Raw genomic sequence first — 17,168 nt, 5'->3', positions numbered from 1 at the left:
CGGTTAAGCGCTTGCCTGTGAAGCCTAAGGACCCTGGTTCGAGGCTCGGTTCCCCAGGACCCACGTTAGCCAGATGCACAAGGGGGCACACGCGTCTGGAGCTCGTTTGCAGTGGCTGGAAGCCCTGGCGCTCCCGTTCTCAATCTCTCTCTCTCTCTCTCTGTCTCTTTATCTCTCTCTCTCTATCACTCTCAAATAAACAAATAAAAAATGAACAAAAAATTTAAAAAAAAATTGAAAAAGAATGTTTATTTCAGAAAATATACCATCTAGCACCAATGCCTACAAATGCCAGAATTCCCTCTGGTTATTACATTTTGAAACTGGTGTGATCAGTCTTTGACAGATTAGTCTATGTGAGCAGATGATTATTTTAACAAAAAAAGGGAGACAACACAGACCAAAATTCACTTTATAGTTATTCAAAAATCTTGCACTTTTTCATGTAAAAACGTTTATACCAGTGCTCTAAAATCAGGTTTCTTGGGATAGAAAAACAAGGAAACCTGCCTCACAAACCTGACACTGGACACTCTTTTCTCACTCCCCCTTCCCAAATGAGAAACTGTATAATGGCAACTTTTGTTCTCCCAATCTCTACCTTCTTACTATTTACTATTCCAATCACACACTTATGGTAGAGGAGAAGGATAAAACTCTGACTGATACAGATATACAAAATGACATTTGTATTTTAAAAAGCAAAAGAATATTTAAGTATTAAGGATAGCATATGAAGCAAAAGATAAAACTGTGTATATAATCATGTAAAACTGAAATCTCCTTTAAAATTCACCGTTTTGAATTTAAATCACTATATAATAGTAGAAGTAGGATCAATTTATTACTAGTTTCCTAAAAATACAGAGTCAACTATTGCTTTACTACTTATTTTTGGCAGACTTGAGGCTAACCTCACTACTTATTTTTATTTGAGTGACTGATTGTCAGTGTTTCTTTGAAGCAAAACTTGATGCTGAGCTAAGTAAACTTAAGTTGGATTCAGGCCCATTGGCTGGCAGGCAGTCAGTCATTTTTCATATTGCGGGCAGTTCATGGTGTTTGTCATCCATGGATCAGATTTCTAGGGACATGCTGGAGAAATCTGTAAGCACAATCTTCCCATGCTGTTTCACAAGCTCTGCTTACATCTTTACCCAGGTTGGTAGTAGCTTGGGTAAGATGGCTAAAGATTTCATGACGGCAATTTTGACTTTTTCTTTCTGATGTGTATAATATGAATATCTTCACTTCAATATTCTTCATCATGTTTCTCCAAAGGAATTTTTTTCAAAGTCAAAGTCTAGTTGAAGGAGCTCAAAATATTTTTTCTCAATTTCTGGATTTTTTTCCCATTGTACGTTGTTCATAACAACATATGATACAAGTTTCAGATCCACTGATGTCTTTTAGAGTTTTCAGCAATGGCTTCAAAGACTCTTCATAGTATATGCAGTCAGCCATCAATATGTAGTCTGGCGGAGAAGCCAAATTTCCTATTTCTTCTCCCCTTGGCTTGAACAGAACCGGTCACAAGGTGCTTGTTCATATTAATATTCATCTTCAGCAGGTCTTGCAATTCCTCAAGATCGGTGACTACAACATCTGCACCGAGGGTCGCAGCCATGAGTCCCACGGTCCCGGTGCCTGCACCCAGCTCTAGCACCGACCGCTGGCTCAGCGTTTAGGCCCCGTGGCCAGAGAACCCGGGCGTTTCCAGATATTTAGAAAGGACGATGGCAGCGTCCCAAACGACACAGAGCCGTACTGCTACAGTCGAAGCACAGTCCCGTCCCACTTCTCCAAAACCCCCACGAAGCTGCACAGAGGATCCTCCACCGAGGATTCCAGCACAGCTGCCATCGCGGCTCTGTTGTAATGAGAGAGAAGCTGGGCACAGACATACTCAGTAGAGTCTCAGGGAAGGATAGATGGCCTTGAATAAACATAGAACACAAAAGAACTTCCATACATCTTAAAACCATTAGTAATATTTTAAAAACAACAGAACTTCATATTTGAATAAGTATAGTGATTTAAATTTCGTGTATTCTTGTATTGTTGAGACTGCAGAAATGCAGTCATATTTTTCTCAGAAGAGGCATTGAAAGCTTTATGATGAGATGAAATGATTGTTCACTAGCAATTTTTACAATAAAATTTACAAATATACAAAATTTACCAACTTAACAATGAATTTTTTTTTATGTATAGCCACAGAATTTCTCAGTTTTTTCTTCAGATGCTGTCTTATAAATTGCATCAGTTTCATGGTGAACATGGACAATGTAAACTGTGTTTCCATTTCTCTCTCTCTCCCTCCTTTTTCGTCAGCTTGTGATCCCCAAATTAAATATAAAATGGATTATACATTGATTGTATCTAACATAATTTTTTAATATAGTAAAATACTTACATGTGGATTTCATTATGATTTCTGAATTTGGACAAAATTGAGAATATAACATGGCCTGGAGAGACTGCTTAGAGGTTAAGGCTTGCCTGTGAAGCCCAAGAACTTGGGTTCAAATTTCCAGGTCCCACAAAGCCCTACACACAGTGACACAAGCATACAATATCGTGCAGGCACCACAAGGGGATGTATGCATATGGAGTTTGTTCTCTATGGCTAAAGGCCCTGGCATGCCCATTATCTTTCTTTCTCTCTCTCTGCCTCTTTTTTCTCTCTCTTTTAAAATAACAATAATAATAAAGAATGGTAAAAGAACAAAACATGAACATGGATGTCTGAGGAGAGGCAGCATCAAGACAGTTTCTGGCTCTGAACCTTTCATATACAAAGCTGTAGTGGTGGTATTCTTCTCAGTTCTCTATAAGCTAATGATGAGAAATTAGAGGATAAGATCTTCACATCATCTAAAATTCTGTACAACTTAAGCAGAATGCTATCATGTTTACTGAGAAAAAAAGTACTAGAATATCTTTGAAAAAGGAATTGAAATTTACAGACACAAATGTAAAGCTTTATAAAAGATGAACTACTCTATGCTAGCTCCCAATATCCCTTCTGCTAGGCATCCCAATATTTTCAATTATATGTAAATATGTCTCTCGTTGATGTGCCTGCGACATTTAAATAGGTTATATATGGCACATACAAGCTAGCATCTCCCACTATTTTGAGGGGGTGGAATCTCAAAATACAAACATTATTGCAGGGACAGCACCTGGCACTAAGTATGTAACATATAGTAAACGCATGGCTTCATGAATAAATTAATGAATGACTTATTTAGTCATGCCTAGCATAGAAAATAGCTACATAGAAACAACAAATCAATCTCTCTCCTATATCACTTACTTTTAAATAATCAATGTGACATTATTCAGAATCAGATACTACAATCTTAACCCAGAAAGTTTTTTTAATCATCTGTAATCATCTGTTCAATTTTTTTCTATCGAAGAGATCATTTCTCACTAGTTATTTATAAGGATAGAATCCCTGAAACAATTCATATTAAATTTGTAATAATTTTTTTTTGCACAAAGCTTTGTTATTTAATTATTTATTCTAGTTTTTTGAGGTAGGGTTTCACTTTAGCCCAGGCTGACCTGGAATTCCCTATGTAGTCTCAGGGTGCACTCAAACACATAATGATCATCCTACCTTTGCCTCCCGAGTACTGGGATCATAGGCGTGCACCACCCTTCTTAGCCTCTGAACAAGGTGTCATTAAGCAAAAGAAAACAGAAGTTTCTTTTATTTACCTTACAGAAGAAGTAGAGTTTCCCCACAGAGCTGGCCAGATGAGAATCTCCAGCTCTAGCTTGGCCTTGCTCATCAGAAAATGAAATGCTTATGATGAGATCCCTTCTGTGGTATAAGAGTAGCCTTTACAGCATGCGGATTCATGGCATCTCTGGGCACTTGACACCTCTGCACCAGGTCCTGTGCCTGTCATGGGCTGAGGGACTTCTGTAGAGCTTCATACATCATTTGATTCTTTACTGATATAGATGGCTTTATTCTCTTGAAGGCGTCTTCAAAATGCATACGATTAATCTTCAGCTCACCTTGTCTACTTCCACTTTTCTGTCTTGTCAATTTCATCAATGAAAACAATACAGGGTGCATTTGACACAGCTTGGTCAAATAACTCCCTGAGCTTTTTCTCAGACTCTCCAGAAACTCCCCATACAGTCTCTGGGGCGGCCACTTTCAAAATTGGCAGGTCAGGTTCCCCAGCAATTGCTTGTGCAAGTAACGTCTTCTCACAGCCTGGTGGCCAGTGCAGGAGAACTCCACGAGGAGGCACAGCTCTGGGTGACGCATGTGTAGGAGCATCTTGCAGACCTCTTTTAATGTTGAGTCTTTGCCTCCAACGTCTTCAAACTTCACACTGGAGATGTGGAAATCCAGCCCCTTGGCTTTAGCTTTCTTTTGCAGGACGGCTTCTATTTCTCCCTCTACGTCCTAAAGATCCTCTTTCTTCCTTTTGTTTCCTTTGCCCTTTGACCTACGGTTCCTTTTTGTATCACTCTCCAGAAGAGATGATTCTTTTAAATCCTGTATCTCAGATACTGGCTTCTTGTTGGTACTTTTTTCACCCGACAGGTCCAAGAAAAAATCGACTTTCTTTCCACTTGGGGTTTTGTCAAGAAACCATCCTCCAGCAGGTTCTCCGGCAGGCGGCTGCACAGGGGTGGAGCCTGCTTGAGAAGTCAGGCATGGCATTGAAGTGGTGCCTTCTCCCTCTCCACCTCCAGGGCACTTGAAGCCGAATTGGAATTTCCTTTCCGATATAAAGTGAGTAGGGAATTGTTCATGTGATTTGCTGACTGCTGATCTGGGTAATCTTCCACAGTGGAATCATCAGAAGAGCTTCCAATATACTCATTTTCCTCTTCATTCTGTTTCGTTCTTGTTGCCAGATGTTCATCTTCTAATTCTGTTAGATTCTCAAGTTCTTTCTCTCTACTAACTATGCTAAATACTTTTTTTTACCTGAATCCTAAAAGCATTTCTTTTTCTTCGACTATAATCTATACTGTACATTCTCTGCAGGTCGGATGCTACGATGCCCGAGTCCACATACTTGCCACATGTATTACTGGAGAGGCACTGAATGACGCGCTGCTTCAGCCTGCGGTCCACGAACCCCGCGGGCCTGCCCTTCATGCTGTCGGGGAGCGGCCAACACATCTGGGGACCCACACAGACCGGCTAAATTTGTAATAATTTTAAAACTCTAAGTAGTCCATGAATAACTTGAAAACAAATTTGGAGTCATTCTAGTTCATAAAATATAGTTACATGGAATGGGAATTTAACAAATTTGAATTCATAATAAAAGACAAAAGCAGTTGGCAATAAAAATTCTCCCTGCATTTATAAATTCTCTTCTGCTTTGCACTATATTAACTCTGATCTCTGTAAGAATTCAAAACATTATTTCACTTTTACCAAGATCTAAGCAGAGCATTAGTAAATTAAATGACTTATTTCCAGTCATGCAAGTTACAGGCAGAACTGAAGGTGTGGCTTGGATCCTAATTCACAGTGCATGTCTCTTTGCTCATAGTATCTTTGCATATTGATTTTTGCTAAATATATACATCTTAAGTATATATTTCATATACATTTATGTTAATAATAATTTTCTTTCAGTACTTCTCTGCAGAAATGCTTTAATGCACAAATGCTAAGTCTTCTAAGGGTAAACCATTATAAATATAAATCAGTATCATTAAAATTCACAATATTATGACATTTAAAATTGATTTGTCTCGATGAAGAATCCAATTTAGGTTAAATAACTATGTTTGTGAAATTACTTCAAGATTTATTGTCTGTATCATGATAACTCACCAAGCATGGTTGAGCTTGTAGGAATTTGAGCAGAAATTTAATTAACAATGATTTAAAAACTGCTAAAAGCCACCTCAAGTTCACTCTAAACTGTGCATACAGACAACATGTGGTGGGCTTCTAAAAGAAAGTTATTTCCTGAAACTGTTTACTTTTCTGTCATTAAACTCATTATTAAAAATAAGTGAGCAGTATTGATTTGGGTGGTTTAATAATTCAAAGTGGTTACAGGCAATAACAGCATGTGAAAAGACAAATATTTCCACCATTGTTTATTACCAACTTTAACTTTAATGACTCAATTAATCCAGACATGGTTTCCCCTGAGCAAATTGAAAGGCAATTGTCAGACCAATAAGAGACTAGAGTCAGTAACTTAAACCTCTGGCAGAAGGTATTCCAAAGTAATATAACCAATCATGTATTCAAGATAGTATATGGTAGTATTAATTTGCCTCAGAAAGTATAAACATCTCTTTATCTTTTGGAAGTTAAAACATCTCAAAATCATCAGATGTTGTACTAGTTGCACTTTGGAATAACTACTTTGCAGAGTACACAGAATTTTAAAAATATCTTACACTCACATGCCTCAGTAAATGAAGTGAACAGCAATCATGAGGATACCCAATGTCAATTTTGTTCTCCACACAAATATGCAACCAGAGAGAACAGAAAAAAATGTGAGCATACCCCCCTTCCCACCACACACACAAAAGTGTTTTCATTTCCCTTTTCTCTGTCTTCTTGCAAATAGTTGGGTGTAAGTTGTTTACGATGTGCAATTTTAGTTCCATGCTTATCTCTAGGCCACTGTCTGTGTTTCTGCCCTGACTGAAAGGTATGAAAGGAGACCAGACTCCCCTGCACACACTCCCAGGAAACCACTCACTGCTGCAGACCCTCACCAGATGCCCCATTTAAAATCAAGGGGATTTAAATTGAAAAGTGATGTGACATGAGTCTTGGGAGTCATTGAAGGTATAAATGATTCTTAGAGGCATTAGTGAACAAATCTGCCCATCATTGTGATATAATCTACTTGTAATTTCTGCTGCCTGCCTTGCCAGCCTCCATATATATAATTGTTTTGTCTTTTCCTATTTGCTGTTAATCTACTGATGTCCAACTTTTACAGCCTGTTATTTAAAGTCAATTTTAGTTTTATCATATTATTATTAATTAGTATTATTGGGGTTTTTTTTGAGGTAGGGTCTTGCTGTATCCTAGGCTGGCCTGCAACTTATTATGTACTCTCAGGCTGGCCTCCAACTCATAATGATCCTCCTACATCTGTCTCCAAATGCTGGAATTAAAGGTGTGCTCCACCATGCCCAGCCATTTTTAATTATTAAATTAAGGTTTCAAATGTTGGGGTTTTTACTGTCTACAACTAATGTATGTGCGCATTCAGTACATGTTAGAAATAATGTGTATCTGCAGGAGGAGGTATCAGTGCCTCCTAGTCAGAAGCTTCTAATTCAAGTAAGTTGAGCTCAGTATTTAGTATTGAACCTAGGTAAAGGCCATAAGACATGATCTACTCTTGCTTTCAGGTACATGATATGGACAGACCTTGGCTACAAATGTGACTGAGAGTGAGTTCTGTGTGGATTGCATGCTACTAATGATCCACTACAAAGCATTCTTTTATAAATATTAATTCTATAGGAAATTAACTAGATCACCCATTTAAAAAATTAATTCAGCTGGGCATGGTGGCACACTCCTTTAATCCCAGCGCTCAGGAGGCAGAGGTAGGAAGATTGCCATGAGTTCAAGGCCACCCTGAGATTCCATAGTGAATTCCAGGTCAGCCTGGGCTAGAGTGAGACCCTACCTTGAGAGAACAACAACAACAACAACAAAATAATTCAACAAATATTTATTACCTTTCTATAAAATCAATGATCATGTTCAGAACTGGAAACATAGTGATATACTCAAGTAGTGTGATTCTAAAGCCTTTTAAATCATAGTTAATCATTAGCTTTGTTGAAATAGGAATTTAAATAAATATGTAAATTTATATTTAATTTAAATAGGAATTTAAATATATACTATCAACATAAAATGCTTTGGCATTCAATACACAAAGTAAAATAACACTTTAAACAATTAAAAAACATTACTTGCAAGGAGAGAGAGAAGGGACAGAGGAAGAGAGAGTGAGTGTGGGGACCTCAGGGCCTCTTGTTACTACAAATGAACTCCAGACACTTGTGTGGCTCTGCCCATCTGGCTTTAGAGGGATACTGGGGAATTGAACCAAGGCAGTAGGCTTTGCAAGCAAGCACTTTTAAATACTGAACCATGTTCCCAGCCCCAAACAATGATTGTTGTCCTTAAAGAATTTTGAATATAGTGCAAGAAAATTATTAAAATAATTGGTTATAGAATAATATTGCTCAGATCACCATGGAACAAGTTACTCATGGGAGCAGAACAGAAGCAAAATTTAAGCATCAGGAAGTTATTCCAGAGGTGGGGCTAATTAAGTCAAAAGTTGAAGATGGGCAAGGCAAGAATGGAAACCATCCCAGGCCAAAACAGAATGCATGAGCATGATAAAGTAAGAGAAACTTGCAATTAGCCACTTGGTTTATTACTCAGGTTTTTGAGTTGTTTGTAGATTCTCTATATTAAGCCTTTGTTGAAGACATAGTTGGTAAAGATTTTCACCCCCTTAGTAGGTTGTCAATTATCTCTGTTGATTTGCTTATCTATACAATGCTTTTTATTTATTTTTATTGTCATGAGGTACCAGTTGTTGAATGTTTGCCTAATTCCCAGGCTTCTGAAGTATTATTCAGAAAGAATTTCCCTATTCCTATATCTTGGAGTGTTCTCCCTAACTTTTTCTTCTAGTTGATTTAGAGTTTCAGGTTTTATATTAAGGTCCTTGATCCATTTACAGTTGATTTTTATACAAGGAGAAGAGGGGGTAAAATTCAATCTCCTACATGTACTTATCAAGTTTCTCTAGCAGCATTTGCTGAAGATGCTGTTGTTGCTCCACTGAGTGGTTTGGGCCCTTTTGTCAAAGATTAAGTAGCATAGTTATTTGAACTTATATCTGGATCATAAATTCTATTCCATTGATCAATATGCCTGTTTAATGCCATTACCATGTTGATTTATTATTATGGCCTTATAGTACAAGTTGAATTTGGGTATGGTGATACCACCAGAAGTGTTCCTTTTACTCAGTTCATTTTTGCCTATCTGTGGCCTTTTTTGCTTCCATATGAATTTTGAGACTTTTTTTTCTTCCTAAAGGATTTTGATGGGAATTGTGTTGAATCTGTATATCGCTTTTTGTAGGATCGTCATTTTAATAATATTAATTTTCCAATCCATGATCATGGAAGGTCATTCTATCTTTTCATGTCTTTCTCCAGGTCTTTCTTCAATGTTTTTCTACTTTCATTGTATAGGTCTTTTACTTCCTTTGTGAAGGAAATTCCAAGGTATTTGATATTTTTCTGTGGCTATGCTAAACAGGACAGCTTACTTGGTTTCTTTTTACATATTGTTGTCATTGGTATATATAGAGGCTGTTGAGTTTTGGGTGTTCGGTCTATATCCTGTCATGTTGCTGAAGGCCTTTATCACTTGTAAGATTTTGCTACTGTTGTTGTTTCCTTATGTATAAAACCATGTGATAATTTTTATGTTTCTTGTCTTCATTTTGACATCGTTTTTCTTTCTCTTTTGTTTGTGGGGGGTTCATGTTACATGTTATTTGTACTTCTACTTTTTCCAGTAACTTGTTTCAAAGTCACTCTACAGGTTTTATCATGTGTATTTTTCATTATTTGTTCATTCTCCTCAAAGGATATGTTATCATATCCACTTCATAGCCTTTTTCCTAAGTTTTAGTTTATTCTTATCTTTCATTTACCTTGAAGTAATATGCTATTACTGTGCTCTGTGGTCAACATTCTCACCATATTCACCTTATTACAATGATAAATAGTGTAGACTCTCTCTATTATTCAGCTCCTTTCTGAGATTGTCACAACTTTAAGACTCATTTTTCTTTCTGTATAAAATAAACTACTTCAACACTGAGGCTTAAATAAAACTCACTATATCTTATAATATGGTTGGTTGACTGAATTTGGCCAAGGTAGGTAGAATGGATGAACCTTCTCTTCATGTCTTCTCTTCTTGTGTCTTCATCTTCAAGTAAGTTAGATTGGGCTTCTGTGCATAGAAGAGCATTCAGCAAGGTAATCACAAGCTCATCCAAGCCCACTATTCAGGCTCAGGTGTCTCCTTGACTAAAGCAGGTTCCACTACCAAGAATGGTGTAGATATCAAAAGAACAAGGCAGACAAGAGGGAAAATCCAGCAAACATGGATTTCACAGACCCTGAATACTTCTTCCTCTTTCATGTTACACTGTGTGTGTGTGTGTGTGTGTGTGTGTGTGTGAGAGAGAGAGAGAGAGAGAGAGAGAGAGAGAGAGAGAGAGAGAGAGAGAGACAGAGAGAACGAGAGAGAGAGAGGTTGATAGGGAGAACACAGTGGTACAAATATGATTAACAGTGTCTGTCCTTGATGAAGCAATTCATGCTAACACTATTTATGGTGAACAACCGTTATGGTCCTGAGGACATGATTCACCTTTTGCCAATTGTATACTTTATGCCAACAAATATATGGTGAAAGCAGTTTGATTTTCTGAGAGGCTAGAATCTGAGCAACCAAGATCAGTCGCATTGGCATGCAATATCCATGACAGAAATCTTAGGTTCCAAAGCTCAGATGCAGGTTCAAGGTTAATAAACCCATATACATATTTCCCACATATATATGTACATACTCTCCTGTGAACACATGTACATGTTCCCATGTACAAATGCACATGTTCTCCAAAATACACATGCATGTGTTTTCTTATATATGTATAAGTTCCCTATGCATATGCATATGTCCTGTCATATATAAAGAACTGTCTATGACACATATATATTTTTTCTCACACATACATTGTTTGTGAGATAGATAAGTATGGGAAAAGATCTCTTGAAGCTTCTCCATTATGTTTTCTAGATTTATATGCTTACTTTTACTTGCACCTTTTATCCAATATACTCTCATTTTAATTAACTAGAATCAAAGGTATCAAGGATTATGAGATTCCTTGAAATGAATCATCAGAAGCAGAAGTGATTTTAGAAAGGATACCAACAACACAGGCTTAAATACCAAGAGGCAAGGTAAATTGGGATCGTTAATATAAGAATTTATTGCAGGGATCAAGAGAGACTTCAATTGAATGGATCTTCCTAAAAATCCCATGAAAATGATTAGAAACTTCTGAACATATGAAATGCTAACAAATTTACCATAAAAAAAAACAGATTTTCTCTATGGCATTCCCCCAAAAAAGTTGCTAGAGGGAAAATGCTAAAAGCACAAGCAATCGAGAAAATGCTACATCATATTTATTCCTTTTGGGGATTCCCCTAATAGGTATGCTGAAAAATCAAAAATAAGAAACTTGTTCATTTTTATTTAAGCATCTATTTCATAAATTTATTAAACCTGGAATTCTTTTAACTGAGACATTTTTCTAAATATGTGTTAGTATCTTCTCAATGCTTTTTTATTTATTTTTTATAATTTTTATTTTAGAGAGAATGGGGGGGGAGGGAGACAGACAAAGAATTACTCACACACCAGTGACCTAACAATTGCGATCAAACTATAAACACTTGCACCACCTGCAGCCTGGTGCTTGCCTCACCTTTGTGCATCTGGCTAATGTGGGATCTGCAGAGTAGAACATGGAACCTTAGGCTTCACAGGCATTTGCCTTAAGAGCTAAACCATCTCTCTAGCCCTTCCTGAATGGCTTTTGAAAAGAATGGTCTATATCCACATTAATATGTGTATTTCTTTCTCTTTTACAACATATACATGTAGTATTTACTTTGGTTCTTAATGTGCTATTATATATTTTTTAATTTCTTTTTTTATTAGTTATGAACACAGTGTATACACAGTCATGTTAGTACCATCTTTATCCTCACCCCTGTCCTCCCTCCCTCTGTAGGGACCCTCCTTGTTGAGGAATATGGGTCATGCATTGTGGGTTAGCCATCAATTATGGGTAAGAGGCAATGTCTCTGTGCATAATGACCCAACTTGTGGCTCTAACAGTCTTTCTGCCCCCTCTTCTGCAAATTTTTCTGAGCCATGTTGAGGTCATTTTAGGTCTACTTCAATGATGAGGTCTTGGGAGCCTCTGTGTCTCTGGATATCTGGTTTGGTAGGAGTTGATTGTTCTCTGTGTCTATCTCCTTCACCCTTGTGCTAGTACCAGGTTCACCAAGAATGCACCATTCTTGCTCATTTCCCGAATTACTCTATGGTTTCAGCTGGGCCCCTGATCTTCTTGTCAGGGTTTGTGCCCATCTGAAAAATAGAAGCAAATTCTCCAATGGAGAATGAAGCCAGCACCAGGTAAATGGGATAACCATTATAAATTTAGAGAGAATTTAATAGATATACGCACTCTTGTAGCCCATGATTGGTAGGAGCTTGATAGTGTAGAGTGGGCTTGTTTTTGAATATGGTTCTTACTTGTTTACCAGTTCAAGCTATGGATTCTACTTCACTGAACAGATCAATTGCCAAAATCAAGAGAGTTGGTTACTCATCGGTGTGTGATCCTATTGCACTTGTATGATCATCATGTCAGATTGTTTGATGCTGGGTAGCTGTTGCAGTCCGGGTCGCATTGCTGGTAGAAATCACCCAACCAAGAGCAGCTTCTGGGAAAAAGAGGTTTATGTTGGCTTACAGGCTCAAGGGGAAGCTCCACGATGGCAGGGGAAAACGATGGCATGAGCAGAGGGTGGACATCACCCCCTGGCTAACATAAGGTGGGACACAGCAACAGGAGGGTGTGCCAAACACTGGCATGGGGAAACTGGCTATAAAGCCCATTAACCCACCCCCAACAATACACTCCCTCCAGAAGGCATTAATTCCCAAATATCCATCAGCTGGGGATCTAGCATTCAGAACACCTAAGTTTATGGGGGACACCTGAATCAAACCACCACATTCTGCCCCTGGCCCCCATAAACTGATATCCATACATGATGTAAAATACAATACATTCAGTCTGACTTTAAAAGTCCCCATAGTTTTTGTCAATCCCAATGATGTTCATACATCCCCATAGTCCAAGAACTTTTAACTAAGCCATAATACCAAAAAATAACCTCAAAAAGCCCATAATGGCACAGAATAAATATTCACACTGCAGTAGATGGCATTGGGCATAGCAAAGAAACATTCAACCAATACAAGATTTAAAACAACCAGGGCAAATATCTGTAGCTTCAAGTCCAACAACTCTAGCCAGTGAACATCTTCAAGTCCAATAATTCTAACTAGCTACAAGTTTCTGGCATTCCAATTCCCCCCCTCCAGCTAGGCTACTCATAGTCCCGGAAAACTTCATCGGGCCGGCAGCTCCTCGGCAGCTATCTCATGGTCCCAGCATCTCCACTGGGTCTCCACTGAAAGCCACGGTTCATCTTCAGGGCCCCATGGGGTCTCTATGCAGGCAACCAGCAAACTCACTTCACATTGCCCATGGCCATTTCTAAAACACAAGACCGTGTTGCAAACTCAATGACCCTCTTTCCAGCATTTCTTATACTACACGATACCAGGTAGGGTGCCAATCTGTTAATCCAGGGGGGAATAAAGCAGACTTTGAAGAACAGGACACTCCTTGAGCAATCAGGCCCCTTCAAAAGAGTCAACATTCTTCCTGTTGCCCCAGAACAAGTCAGCCAGCCCAGTTTCAAAGGCTGTAATCTTTCAGTTGCAGCTGAATGGGCAACAATTTACCCAAAGATTTTTCTTTCTGTGCCATATCCCTCTGCTCACACCAGTTCATTTCTACACAAAGCAACCCTGCACAACTTCTCAGGACATGGGCACAAGAGCAAGCTTCTCACACAGACTGCTAGCCCAGTCCAAGCAAAGCTCTTTCTCACCCTCATAAGCCAAACCTCACAGTCAATAGTTCTTATTGCATTCAGGTCTTGCAGCTCAGACCAGAATAGTCCATCAAGCTGTACTTACAGCACTACAAGGCATCTCTTAGGCAAAAGTTTCAAATCCTCCCACATTCGTCTTGAAAATCAGTTCCAAAGGGCCAAAGCCACACAGTCGGATGTCTAGCAGCAATCCCACTCCTCGGTACCACTTTACTGTTGCAGTCCGGGTCGCATTCCTGGTAGAAATCACCCAACCAAGAGCAGCTTCTGGGAAAAAGAGGTTTATTTTGGCTTATAGGCTTGAGGGGAAGTTCCACGATGGCAAGGGAAAACAATGGCATGAGCAGAGGGTGGACATCACCCCCTGGCTAACATAAGGTGGGACACAGCAACAGGAGGGTGTGCCAAACACTAGCATGGGGAAACTGGCTATAAAGCCCATTAGCCCGCCCCCAATAATACACTCCCTCCAGGAGGCATTAATTCCCAAATATCCATCAGCTGGGGAGCTAGGATTCAGAACACCTAAGTTTATGGGGTACACCTGAATCAAACCACCACAGTAGTTCATGAGTTTCTTGGACAGATGTTGGTGATTTTCCCCCAGTCACTCATGTAGTACCTCTGGCACTAAACAAGCTAACTGTTTGAGTATTGACTCTCTTCCAGATTCCAGCAAGGTTACTCCATGTTCTGTACCAATGGCATATGGCATCTTCAGCAGTAGGATCTTACCACTAACCTTTGGTGGGTCATCAAGTACTCTGACAGAAATCTGACTCTTTTAGGAAATGTTGTAGGTCTCTCTGATCAACAGTTCATTATGTATGTTAACCACATGCTGGTACTGGGAGTTACAGGCCAGTGCCAAGGAAAAGAAGGAAGAAAAAGTTAGGTAATGTAAAGGAGATATAGAGAAGAGAAAGAAGAGTGAAGGAGAGAGAGAGAGAGAGAGAGAGAGAGAGAGAGAGATACAGGATAAGATTAAGGTTAGTTTTCATCCTACCCTCTCCAGGGCCCTGTGCTTCAGGTGTTCCCTCTAAGGACCTGAGGAAAGTTCAACCATTTGGTCTGTCTTTTAGAATGTAGAATTTTATAGTACCATTTACATTTGTGTCCAATTTTTGTGCCCCCACCCTCCCCTCCCACCCCATCTTTCCTATTGTTCTGTCCTCAAGATGCTTATTAAGTATGTTAATATCTCGGGCAGATTCAGGTTAGGAGCCACAGATTAGTGAGACCATGTGGCAAATTTTCATTCTGTGATTGAGTGAGTTTGCTGAGAATAATCTGTTCCAGGTTTAACCATTTTTCTTCTAATTACATTGTGTCCTGTTTCCTTACTGCTATGTAGCATTCCATCATGTATATATATCACATCTTGGTTATCCATTCATCTAATGATGGGCATCTGGGTTGATTCCAGCTCTTAGCTATTATGAATTGAGCAGCTATAAAAATGGTTGATCAAATCTGTCTGAAATGAGGCATGGAGCTTATATGGTAAATGCCTAGTAAGAGAATAACTAGGTCTGTTGGTGACTCTATAGTTAACCTTTTTAGGAGCGTCCATATTGCTTTCCATAGTGGTTGTACATTCACACCAGCAGTAAATGAGGGTTTCTTTTTCTCCAAAACCTCACCAGCATTTGTTTTCATTTGATTTTTTAATGTTTGCTATCCTTACTGGTATAAGGTAGAACCTCATAGTTGTTTTAATTTGCATTTCTCTAATGATTTAAGAAAATGTTCATCATGAGCTGGAGAGACGGCTTAGTGGTTAAGCACTTGCCTGTGAAGCCTGAGGACCCCGGTTCGAGGCTTGATTCTCCAAGACCCATGTTAGCCAGATGCACAAGGGGGCGCACACGTCTGGAGTTCGTTTGCAGTGGCTAGAGGCCCTGGTGCGCCCATTCTCTCTCTCTCTCTGTCTATTTGCCTCTCTCTCTCTGTCACTCTCAAATAAATAAATAAAAATGAACAAAAAAAAAATTTAAAAAAAAAACAGAAAAAGTCAAAGTCTGTTTCCCTATGTCCCATTAAAAGAAAAGAAAGAAAATGTTCATCATATAAATTATTTTTAAATTACTTTATTATTGCTTATTATAATTCAAATCATAGCTTGGCTATTTGGATATACATTTGTCATATTAGAATAGTAACATAAACTAAGTTTCCATTTCCTTGTCTGTAAAATGGGACATAGTAATAACACACAACCAAGTGGATTATTAAAAAAAAAGAAAATGAAATAATTTGTATAGAGAACTGGACTCAGTAACAAACTCACAACTGTAAGTAATTCATTCAATATTATCATCATCATCATCACTCAGAGCAATTAGTTCCTTTATTCTCTTGGTCTTATCTCACTTTCTTCCAAAACCAGCTGCAATGCACTTTTCATAATAAGAAGATAAACAGCACCAATTGAAAGACAGATGTCAGGTCCTCATATGCTTGAAGGGGTCAGTTCATTGATAATAAATCTGCATCATTGGATGTGGTTTTATGAAGGAAAATAGTATTTATTTGTGAAAATATGACTAAATGTAAGGATTACTTGATCCCTGAGCATACTTTATGCCATACTGTGTATTTACTTACTAGAAAGTAGGACTCTCTGAGGCCAAGTGAGCTGGAGAGCTCATGTTCAGGTATTCTGTTAATGTGGTAGAGAATGAATCTTCATGTAAATAAAGATCTTCAAGACATATGTTCATCTTTGGAAGAATAATGAGGAGCGTTCAGAAGGAAAGCAAATGAAAGCCTCAGTGAATAAAATGCTTCTTTCGTGGACTATTTCAGCTGAAATATTCTGACAGCAGCATATTCCAGCCAGCTAGGCCATTCCACATGTGTGACTGACCATTATCTTAAATTAGAAGAGATACTACTGTCAAACCATAGCATCCAAGAATCAAAAGTGACATAAGAATGTCAAAGAAAAGATAATTGACAGTTTTATCAGTGGTTCTCTTTCAGAATCATACTTCAAAATGTCACAAAAAATTGTTCTTGATGAGACCAAAAGTGTCAAAATGTATGAGTTAATTTACTTTATACTAAAATATTGATTTAGTATGACTGAAGATATTTTTTATACATAAGTCACCCTTGGTTGTACTGATTATGCTTTCTTTAGTGAGGAATACTGAGGTTGACAATAGAGGTACTGCTCTTAGAGAATTAAATTCAACCTCAGTTTATAGATTCATTTCTAATATATACTTTATCTCATATTGGAAAGTAGATTAAAATTCTCTGGACTATAGGATGATTCACATAACTATGATGTTTTC

The 17,168-nt window shown here is 38.3% G+C and overlaps 2 pseudogenes; both read right to left on the bottom strand.

The window, feature by feature from the left end:
- Nucleotides 1-1,208: 1,208 nt before the first annotated feature.
- On the bottom strand, nucleotides 1,209-1,863 carry LOC101602396 (annotated as a pseudogene).
- A 2,180-nt stretch (nucleotides 1,864-4,043) lies between these two features.
- Nucleotides 4,044-5,143, bottom strand: LOC101613427 (annotated as a pseudogene).
- Nucleotides 5,144-17,168: the final 12,025 nt, after the last annotated feature.

Source organism: Jaculus jaculus, chromosome 12 (genome assembly GCF_020740685.1).
Source record: "Jaculus jaculus isolate mJacJac1 chromosome 12, mJacJac1.mat.Y.cur, whole genome shotgun sequence".
Lineage (NCBI taxonomy): Eukaryota > Metazoa > Chordata > Mammalia > Rodentia > Dipodidae > Jaculus > Jaculus jaculus.
The sequence above is the reverse complement of the archived record's forward strand: the minus strand, read 5'-3'. Positions and strand labels throughout refer to the sequence as shown.